The sequence below is a fragment of the Tenebrio molitor genome, chromosome 7 (assembly GCF_963966145.1).
Source record: "Tenebrio molitor chromosome 7, icTenMoli1.1, whole genome shotgun sequence".
In the NCBI taxonomy this organism is placed as follows: Eukaryota; Metazoa; Arthropoda; class Insecta; order Coleoptera; family Tenebrionidae; genus Tenebrio; species Tenebrio molitor.
The window spans coordinates 21,711,437-21,722,931 of record NC_091052.1 but is presented as its reverse complement, the minus strand read 5'-3'; the positions used below and the strand labels follow the sequence as shown (position 1 = coordinate 21,722,931).

The 11,495-nt window shown below is 41.0% G+C and overlaps 1 long non-coding RNA gene across 1 annotated transcript; it reads right to left on the bottom strand.

The window, feature by feature from the left end:
* Window positions 1–2,138: 2,138 nt before the first annotated feature.
* Window positions 2,139–3,111, bottom strand: LOC138135572 (uncharacterized). Its single transcript, XR_011161017.1, has 2 exons — window positions 2,985–3,111; window positions 2,139–2,925 (listed from the first exon to the last, which is right to left on the bottom strand). It is a non-coding gene; the product is annotated as an uncharacterized lncRNA (long non-coding RNA).
* Window positions 3,112–11,495: the final 8,384 nt, after the last annotated feature.

Genomic DNA, 11,495 nt, shown 5'->3' with positions numbered 1-11,495 from the left:
AACATCCTGTCTCAAGTCCGGAACTATGTCCATGGACTTCCAAAAATCTATCCCGAGTATTAGATCATGAGGAACGTCGGGAACGATTAGTACGTCCAGGACCTGCACTTTGTCGAGCAGCTGGACCGGTGCTCGAACGAATCCGAGACAATCACATTTCGCGCCGTTGGCCACCGTACATTGCGTCTTTGTCTTATTTAACCGAACTCCGCTACGTTCCAAGATCGACCAGCCGCCTCCACCCAACAACGTGTGTGAGGTACCGGAATCCAACAGACCTCTGAAGGGGTGCCCGAAAATCGACACTTCCAGATACGGACGTTCGTCACCCTTGGCGTGCTGCAAGATATAATCGAGAAGGAATTTGCTCCGCAGATGTTCGGCGTCGGTTGCGCTCACGGGACGGGGGACACTATCGCAACCCGCTAGCGGCCTCCCTTGGCGTTTCCCAAACAATTGGGGCAATTCCGGACGGTGTGATCCGGCTTACCGCAGCAGTAACAAAGTAGTTTCTTCGGAGCAGGACACTTGCTACGGATGTGGCCCAATTTCTGGCAATTCCAGCACGTCACGTTCTGGCGATTCGGCGAGGCCGAGCTAGAGGGTTCATCGGTGGACGCGATGGCTGCCGTACTTGGTCCGGAGGAAACGTACGCCAGATCTGGCTCCAAAAATTTTCGATTCTTGCGCGTCACGGGCGGAACAAACGACTCGACGGATGCCTTGCGAGCCTCCAACACGCGACCGATCCCCAACAACTCGTCGCGCGATCTAACGGGATGTACGCCGATTTGGCTCTGATAGAAAGGCGACAAATTCCGGAGGATGATTTTTAATCGCACCGGCTCCGCGACTTTGATGGTCAGTCGATCGAAGAGGCTGTCCATCACCGCCAGGTAGAGACCTATAGTCTCGTCCGATCCTTGCGTCCGTTGGCGGATCTCGTCGAACAGGCGATCGTTATAGTCAGCCGGCTGGAATTGCCCACGCAGCAACGTAACGAGCGAATTCCAATCGGTGGCGTTTTTCCGGTTCGCACGGTACCAGATCAAAGCCTTACCGGAGAATAAGTCGATGGCGCAATCGAAGAGGTCTTGCTTCGTCGCGTGTCGGGCCACCCTCATGGGCCACCATCAGCTCTTCCACCCGCGCGAGAAATGCGCTCAACGACATATCTCGATCGTCTCCCGAGTACTTTACATTCCACTTAGAAATCGGTACCGACGGTGGACGCTGCACGGTGGGACTAGACGCGGCTCGCGGAGTGACTGGAGTTCCCACGGCTCCATCCACATCATCATCCGCGCTCGAAGTTTCGTCACCTGAACCTTCCATCAAATCGACGTCGACGACGCCCGCGGATTGGTTCAGACTCGATCTTTCGCGTCGTCTAGCTTTCGAGTTCGCCGTCGAATGCAAATTGAGGAGACTCACGATCAACCGAGACTTCCGCGACTCCTCAGCCGCCTCAGTAGCGCGAGACTTATTCACACGACCGAGCGCGTGCGCGATCTTGCTTATGATCTTCGCATAGGTCGCGTCCCGAACACCTTCGAAAGACTCTACTAAACCTCCTATTTCGTCCAACTTTTGGGCCACCGCTGTGACATCCTCCTCAAAGGTATAGGGATGGTCGGGATAGGTCAGTGGAGTAGGAGACTTTTCCAGCCTCAACAAATTGCGGAGGGTCTTCCGCATCTCCGCGACGGTTGCCAATCCTACGATACCTCGTATCTCTAATTCGTAGGACAGCTCGTCCGAAGCCAACCTATTGACCTCAAACTTTAAGGCCATCTCGAAAATGATCCGTACTCACACGCAACCACGTAGATCAACTAACTTCACAAATGAATAAAATGACTAAAGAAGGACGCAGACGTGCACAACGGAAAGGAGCGACTTGCTTCCGCTCTAAGTCAACTAGTGGTACACTCTAACACAATACGAGACATCGAACAATAACTAATCCTTGTACCAGGGAATCAAAATTTTGTTGACGCTGGCCCCACGTTGGGCGCCAAAATTGCCACGATATTTTTCTAATTTGGGTCGGCGGTTGGCAATTGTCGGTAGCTCAGTCTTGGGCGGGGTAAGCGAACGAATTAGCCAGACCCGAAAGACAAGAAGATAAGGGCGCCAGGATCCTCCGGCACTGATGCTTCGGGAGTATCCGGATCCGACGATACTCCGGGGCCGATACCCGAAAAGAAACACACGTGTCCCAGTTAACAAATTTAATCAAATTAGATCCTCTGGTACAATAAATATTTACAATAAGTGAACATTAAAAAAAAATAATGCGTACAATTGATTGTTGGTGAAAAAAAAAAAAAAATTACTGTTCGATGTTCGATTGCAGCAAACAAAAAAAATTCAAGGAACGGTCCTGACCGGTAACGCACAAAATAAATTAAAACTAAAGATGAAATTCCCGCGAGCCGCCGACGATACTTGTACAAGCTCGGTGCGACCGCAAAACAAACGGTATCGAATTAAAACGCAACTCTTAAGTTACCGGCGTCGGATTTACAAATAATATTGTCAAAAAAAGTTTGAATTCCAAATTACACACACACACAAGATAAAACACGCGACACAAGAGAGAGAGACAGTGAAACAAAAGAAGAGACGTTATCTCCTTGCCGAAAAACGGCTGCGGCCTCGAGAGAGGAGATACCCGGCACGAGCAAAATGGAGGCTCTGTTCCTGTAGGCGCGATATGATATTCGGGAACGATCTGACCTGAGCCTCCTGCATCGTCCTTCGGCGTCCTGTGGGGTTCGCGGCTCGGCGGTCCTGCTGCCGTTGAGGCCGCTGCTGATTCCGGTGGAGATGAAAAAAGAAGGCCAGAAAAACAGGAAACTCGACGGATCCGCTGGAACGGGTCCGGCAAAAGGTCCTCGTAAGAGATCCGCTTAAAAGACCCTTTCATAGAAAGAAGAGAACGCCATTAGGTAACGTACGACGGGAAAACTGTGACTTACTCAGTCGGCGTGAGATCTTTTTTTTTTGGGGGCGACGAAAAGCCAAAAAAAGTCCGTGACTCCCAAGATCCGGAAATTCCGATTGAGTTGGGGTTCCAAAAGGTACGCTATCCAGCACGAAACGGAGAACCACGCAACTCTTCTGACGGGCACAGGAGACTTCGTGAAAATCCCGAAAATCGGTGCGATCCACAAAAGAAACGCTGACACGAAGTTCACCCAGTCACGGTACTTTTGCGAAAGAGGAAGAGTGGCATCGAAACGCGAACTTATCGCCTTGCCCAAAAAAAATCTAACCAGTCTCGGTGAAGGAAAACAGACCTTAACAGCTGTCGACCGAAGGAATATCGTGAACCGACAGGTGCGTGCGTGGTCGAATTTTTGACGCGCGACAGCGGGACCGAGATAGGTTAGAAAAATCAAAACAAAGGCACCAAAAGGCCTACGCCGTCGATCATCGATGAGAACCGTCGATCGAGACCGTCTCCAGGTGTTTTGGGAGATGAAGAGAGTTCCGTGAAAGAAGGAGAAAAAAAAATGTCCAGGGACGAGAAGGTGAAGGGAATTTATGGAGTTGGTGTCAAAAAAAAGGGAAAGGTAAGTGAACGGTACATTCAGAAGACCTACTCAACTCCGATAAACTCTAGGCCGTGAAGAAAGAAGAAGATAGGAAAGAGCGAAATTTTTCTGGCGAAGGGCCAAGGTTCGCGACCTGACAAACCCGACGGTATATAGCTACCGTCCCGCTGAAATTGTGAGGATAAGGGCACGATTCCAGCTGCCTCTTCAGCTGGGGCCAAACGAAAAGAAAACGAAGAAAAGCCGACAAGGAAAACCAAAAGAGAAGGCAAGGTAGAAAGGATTAACGACAACGACAAGCGAACGGGAGGATGAGGGATTGGGAAGGAAAAGACACAAACAAAACGGTCGCGGTAACATGCGATTACTCTCAGCCTAACTGCGAGCGAGAATTCGTTACTTTTAAGGTTACTTTCGAGGTGTTCGAGTAACGATGGTGCATCCCCAAGCATTAGTGGAACCCATGGGCCTTCCACTCCGGCCAAATCCGCAAAAAACGAAAAACGAACGGAATGAAATTTTCGAACCGTGACATTGTATTGTCAAATTTACTATACTGAATGAAATGTGTCAAAAAATCATGGCCAACCCTAATGCGTTTAGAAAATGAATACATAATAGAACTTTCTAGAACCCATCGCGACAAAAACGTACACCGACTTCCGCCGAAAAATCCACGCAGAAAGGGGGCGACTGGTATAAATCATGGGAACCAGCGACAAAAGGGGGAAGTTCACGGCTGATTTGCAGTTTAGGTAGTACCTTGGGAGAGTCAAGGGGACAGTGGGACAGGGGACCAGTGATTTTAGCAGGGCTGATGTGACAACGTAGTGGAGTGCAAATGGGGTCGTTGGAGACGATTCGTCCAGGTACCACCGCCCTAATCGCCAAGCGGATCAGCGACTTCACTACAACAGGTCTCTGGACCAAACACTACGCGGATCAAGTCCACGTCGAGTTCTGCCAGTCAAGGTCATCTCCTGACTCACCGGAAGGTCATGGCTTTACCCAACAGCCAAGTCCAGAGCAGGAGTGACACTTTCTCTTTGTTTAGACAGTGGATTCCACACATTTATTCATATTTTTCACGTTCCCTCAATTTCGCATTACTTTTCGCCCAATCGTGTTGTTATAACTACTTACAATTATTGTTGACACAATCTGAAAGTTAATCTTAACAACCCTAATGCTGTAAGTAAATAACGACACCGCTACCTACTGAGGTAAGTTATTAATGACATTAATGTCTTCAAAATATTCCTGTCAAAAAAATTACTTCGAAGCCATTTTTTTTTCGTATAAGCGATTGTGTGAAAAACGTTGTGGGATATACGGTTAGTAAGTGCCATAACAGAATCTCGGAAATTGAAAAATCTCGACTTCATCTCGATTTTTCAAACTCTTTCTCGATTCTGTTATAATGCACTTCCTAACCTTATATCAATATACTATTACATTTAATGACCGTCACTTGATGTCTCATTGTAACTACTTCTTATCCCACCTCCACCCGGCGGCACGGCAATTTTGCCGGAGTACATACACTATTACGGATAATATTATCAAGTAATAGTGCAGTGCTTATCAACATAATTACCGGCGTCTCGCCTCCACATTTTGACTTTTTTGTGTTTTATGTTCTGTGTCAATGTTAAGGAATTTCCTCACGATATGACATGAGTATAATAATATACCTTTTTGAATTTCAACCACCAATGTGTTCTCTAAGTCCAAAATTTTTTAATTTTTAAAAAGACATTGCGGTACTATTCCTGTTGCTGAAATTATAAATGGTAAAATCGAATTTTTTTCTAAACACCAAAGATTTCTCATAGCAACGGAGAGTTCTAAATATTTATTAATTTTTGTATTATATGTCTGTGTTATATTGTGTGAATTTGGAACAGCTATATCTAAAAGATATGCTTGCTTTTGTTGTTTATTTAAAATAATAATGTCTGGTCTGTTATGCTGAATATGAATGTCAGTTAAAACTGTACGATCAAAATATAATTTGTAATTGTCATTTTCCAAACAACTTTCTGGTTTATAAATATAATGTGGTTGTGTATCCTTTAAAAGTTGAATTTAACTGATAAATTCATGTGTATAATTTTTGCGAATATATCATGACGTTTTTTATATTCGCTTTGAGATTGTAATATTGCGAGCACGGAATTTCGGGCAGACTTGAAATTTGACTGACATAAAATGTGAAATAGGCTTTAGGTGCTAGACGTATTAATAACCTCATTTTAATATCCACAATTGTCACATATCATTTTCACAAATTGCATTCATCAATCCTGAAAAGTTGCAGGTGCTTAGATGTGATTTTCCAAAAACTGAAGAGTGTTTTATTAAATTTTGGAAATCAATATCCAAAATGTAAAATAATTGTGCATAATACAGTTTATTTTGAAGTCCAGTCAAAATTAATTATGACATTTATGACAATAAAGCTTAGACTACATTGGGTTTTTTTAAATGACATTTAAATTGCTGCCCGAAATTCCATGTTCCCAATAGTACATAGTCCGAGTTGAAATAAATTTTTTTAGAATCTGAGTCTCTAATAGGTCTATTATTATATTCAATTTGGAGTCGTTTAGGGCTACTTCTTAAAGCACTCGTAGTTTAATAGATCTCTAAGAAAATTTTTATCAATATTTCAGCGTATTATGGTCATTTACACCAAAAAATTTCCAATATTAATGTTCAAACTCTACTTTTTAATATCTGTTGCAGATGTAGTTGCATCTGTTACCTTGAATTACCAATTAATACAAAATTCCCTAGAATTTGAAAATTTAATTTTTTTATTTAAAAATTAAAACAAGGGTGCAAATTGTAAAAAATAACATAAAAAACTTGTTTTATAAGGGCAATGGCGCACTCGTCCCATACAAAACTCCCCTACGGGTCGTTTTCTACACTTGGGACTCGTGCGCCAAATCAACCCTTATAAAACTCGTTCTTTAATATACTATTATTTGCGCCAGGGGCGACACTTTTTAGGCACAACTTCACCGTATCAGCTGGGAGTGACCTCGTCAGCTTCGAGTTATCGGCGAGCACCACTGTTTCTTGCGACGGTTCTTCAAGAGGTAAACAAATTTCGCGATTGATAAAGTTCAACGACTTCAGTTGTTAATCAGTAAAATCGAAACTTGCTGAAGGGAAGGAGGAAGAGTTCGACGTCCTACCCCTCACCGGAGGGCGGTGTAATTGTTTAGCTTCCGCAGAAAGGGTTGGCCTTCCTCCCCCTTAAATTTTCACGACTTTCTGTTCAATTCGGAGAAAACGTTAGAATACCGCTAACGAGGTGGAAGACGTTGAATCGCGACCCTGTGAGGAACCCGGAATTTTAAAGGGATTTGCTCGTCTTATCCGTGTCAGAACAGGGAAGTCTTGTAAAATAATTATTATAGTTCATTTTTTAATGCTGTAGAAAAAGTCAGGCAGCCAAATATACACATTTGATGGTTCACTAGATTCCTATTTCAATTTTGTAAATTGCTTCAATCCATGATACCATATGCCACAATAAATGCATTCATGTCAATTCGTGTCGCTGTCAATTAGGTGTTCATTTAAAGGCTAGTTTGGTCAAGGGTTTTTATACTTGATTATCGATGGGCTGCACAGAACAAATTATGTTCAACGAAAAAGTAAGTCGCCCTTATCCGTATTCGAAAAAAACACGCTTTTGAACATTTACAAACATGTCTATCGTTCATGCAACCGTAATTTGTCGTAACCCTCAAAAAAGTGAAAATATACTTTATTGTATCATTGGACCATGGCCTACTAAATCTGAACTTCGCTGCGCTTATTATTACGGCCGTAACAAAGCTCGGATTTTCAATGGAGCAATTGATTCGGCTAACCTCAAAAAATTTACCCTTAACCAACTCCATCTGTTAGCCAAATGGAAAAGAAAAATGTAATTTGAATTGAAATTATCCAATCACAATCACATAACGTGTTTATTTTGTTAGGTTAACACTTTCTATTTTGTTATTTTGACGCAAAATAAATTTTCACGAATACGTTTCATGAACGTAAGAATACCTAATAATTACAATAATCAAATTATGAAACATAATATTTTTATATCAAATGGAATTACAAAATCTGAAAAGGGATAGAGCACAGTAGAAAAATTAAAAGTAAAACTATCTATCTGCTGGAAGACAATACCTTTCTCGTAAGTTTATAATTTTAAAACCTTCCTACTTGTGAGTTTATTCTGAATCGATTTCGTTTTTATGTAATTTGTTTTTTTTTTATGAACAAATGTTTAAAATTAGCTTCATTACCAATTGGATAATAACTTTACAAATTTTATCTTTGTGTTTATCACAGGTAAATATGGAATTCTGTATTATAGTCCAATCAATAGGGAGTTTTACCTTGCAAAAGGTACAGAAAAGTTTATACTTCGCAGGTATCTTCTATCAGGCATATTACTAATGTTGTTGAGTTTGCGACCTTGGGGGGTTGCCGCTCGCCCCACCATACTGAGGAATAGGGGTGCAAAATCACATTTTTGCGATTATTTCATTACATTATAGAAAATGTAGAGCATGCAATTCTCTACATTTTTTGTTCTTTATGTTTTTTTGTCAGATCAATAGTTTCGTAGTTACAGCGTGTAGAAGTCGAGAATTTCTTTTATTTTTGTATTTTTTATTCTTTTCCACACCGCCACAGAGGTAGAGCAACAGGGTGCGGTTTTTTTTGATGTGGTGTCCCCAGTGGGCATAGTCCACGATGCAAGAGAATTTTACTGTTTTAGTCTTTTTGATCTCTTTGTAGCGTAGACGGACCATAATGATCTGGATCGAACGGTATAGATGAGCTGAATTCATCAGAGTTTATGAATTCGGGAATTCCTCTTGAGAATTTTCCTCTTGTTCCTCAGGGTCATCATCATCATCATTAAGATCATCTGGCGTTTGCCAAAATAGAAATTCATTGATTTCAGGTATTTGTTCGTCTTGATCTTCAGATTCTGGAACGTCTGTGATTATTTCATTATCCGTGCGAGATACGTATACAGGGTGTCCCAGAACTCGCGGATCAAATTTACAGTGCGTTTTCCTTGGTGATAACTGAAAGCAATAGCGTTTAAACAAAAGGACAGGGTATAATGGATTTTTTGTAATGAATAATTAAAGTTGACCAATCAGAAGGACGCTGTTAATTTGAATTTCACGTAAATTTAACCAAAGGTTTGAATTGCCTAGCAACATAATTCTAGTAAGAATGGTATGGAATTTCAAGTAAATGTTTGGGCAACTGTAAAGATTTTGACAACGTCAAGTTCGAAATTGTCAAACTTCGTATTGAAATCATGTATACAGCTGCAGAGTATGTTGAAATGCTCATAATTTATGGAGAGTGCCCGCGCAATGCACGTGAGGATGCAAGAGAATATGCAATACGTTTTCCACGACGTTTGCCATATCCAAATTATAACGTATTTCTACGGTTGGTGTACCGTGCTCGAGACACTGGGTTCTTGGTGCCTACCTGACAAGAAATTGGTGGTCCCCCGCGAGAAGTTAGAACGCCAGAGACTGAAGATGCTGTTCTTCAGTCCTTTGATGACGACGGTACAAGAAGTATATTTGAAGAACTATATTTACCGCGAACCTATCAATATTTTAGAAGAACTAATTGAGAAATGACCACATTCATGAAACACTGGCTACTGTTATTCCTAATGTGCTTAGACTGGCAAAGGAAAATTTAATAAAACGAGCTCGCCTATTCCTTCAGATGAAAGGTGGTCATTTTGAACAGTTGTTATTAATTATTCTTTTTATTTTGCATGTTTCTTATTTCATTTGTTGCATTCTACATCGTTTAGTTATAAAATTTGATCATACATTTTTACTAATAATGATGCTAAAATAAATAGGTTAGTTCAATCCAGTTTTGTCTCTTTCTTTCAGAACTGCCACTATGCTTGATCTGTTGTTCAGAACCTACGTGTAACTCCAGCTTTTTTTGCAATGTCAAGAATGTTCTTAAAAGTCTTTTCTTTCATTTCGACGATGACGAGACCCGCTCGTGTAGCTGCGCTAATACGTTGCAGATGCAGAGTGTATGCACAGGAGTCAGGATACATTTCTTGTGATTCCGATTCACTTCACAGGCCCTGCATATTTCACTTTTTACTAAGATTTTTAAGGTACGGGGTGATCAAGAATGACTGAGTCTGTTGGTAACAATGAAATTTGGCAAATTTAAAATTTACCAACGAAGGTTAATTTTTGTATTAGTATAAACATAACCTGCATACCCAAGAATGTTTTTAATGTCATCTCAAGTTAAAAAATCCGGTCAGTGCGTGGCCAGTGCCAATTACTAGACAAAAATCACCAGTATTTTCAATTGTTTTATTGCCAACAGACTCAGTCATTGTTGATCACGTTGTAGTAATATGTATTACTCACTTGACGCTACGTCGCCAATTCGCCATTTTACCTTCCATCCACAAAGGTTCAATTCATCATATCCCTCCCGTCAATTTCCCATACCCCTCAAGGTTACAATTGCTCTGGAAATTTTCACTCATAACAAACCATATTTGCATATTTCATTCATTGCCGGAAGAAGAAACTTCTTACGTTCCCTGATTTAGATTCTATACATTTGTTCACCTGCCTTTGGCGAAATTATCCCATTTTTGGTTATTTCAAAAGTAGCTGTCACTTTTGACGTCTGTTTCGACAAGTTGACCAGATAAATATTGAAAATAATTTTATTATTCATCGAATTATACGTTGCTTGGCAATTGAGGGAAGGTATTCAATTTTCTCATAAAGGGAAAATTAGATCGAGCTCTATTGGTCAATTTGATTAATTCATAACTAAAAAGCTGTTGCACCCTGAATATTTTTCTAAACGTTTTTTACCTTCATTACCATCAAGGAATATACAGTTTCAATTTGATCCGCGAGTTCTGGGACACCCTGTATCTAACTACTTACAAGAAATGTAGAACATGCAATTCTCTACAATTTTTGTTCTTTACGTTTTTTTTGTCAGATCAATAGTTTCGTAGTTACAGCCTGTAGAAATCGAGCATTTATTGTTTGTCCGTCTACGGGAATATCGGACTCCAACGTGTATACTAATGAAACAGGTGAACGCCAAATGATCCTGATGATGATGATGATGACCCTGAGGAACAAGGGGAAAATTCTCAAGAGGAATTCTCGAATTCATAAACTCTGATAAATTCAGCTCATCTAAACCCATCGATCCAGATGATTTGGATCCGTCTACCTTACAAAGAGATCAAAAAGAGTAAAACAGTAAATTTCTATTGCATCGTAGACTATGCCCACCGGGGACACTACGTAAAAAAAAAATGCACCCTATTGCTCTACCTCTGTGGTGGTGTGGAAAAGAATAAAAAGTACAAAAATAATAGAAATTCTCGATTTCTACACGCTGTAACTACGAAACTATTGATCTGACAAAAAAAAAAAATAAAGAACAAAAAATGTAGAAGCGCAGCGCAGTTCAGATTTAGTAGCCCATGATTGGACAGAGAACATGATTGTTCAGCCGCCTGCAATATGTCCTAACATAGAAACAAGTATTTCTATATCTGCTTGTAACCAATATGTTGTAACAAATTAACTATGAATTAAACTAAAATTAACAAGTTTTAATCGTCTCCTGAAAAATTTCTGCTTTGTGGCTTGTGACATATTGCAGTTGCATGAACGCTATGATGAACATGCGGGACTTAAGGGGTTGGGGATACGGTTAAACTAAAGAAGAGCAGATGTGGGAATTGGATATGCGTATTGAAGTGACCATGGAACCACCTTGGCGAGTCTGATGACGATTCGGATTAACCGGACAAATGCGAAGACGAAAGTTAATTTTTTAATTCCATAATATGTT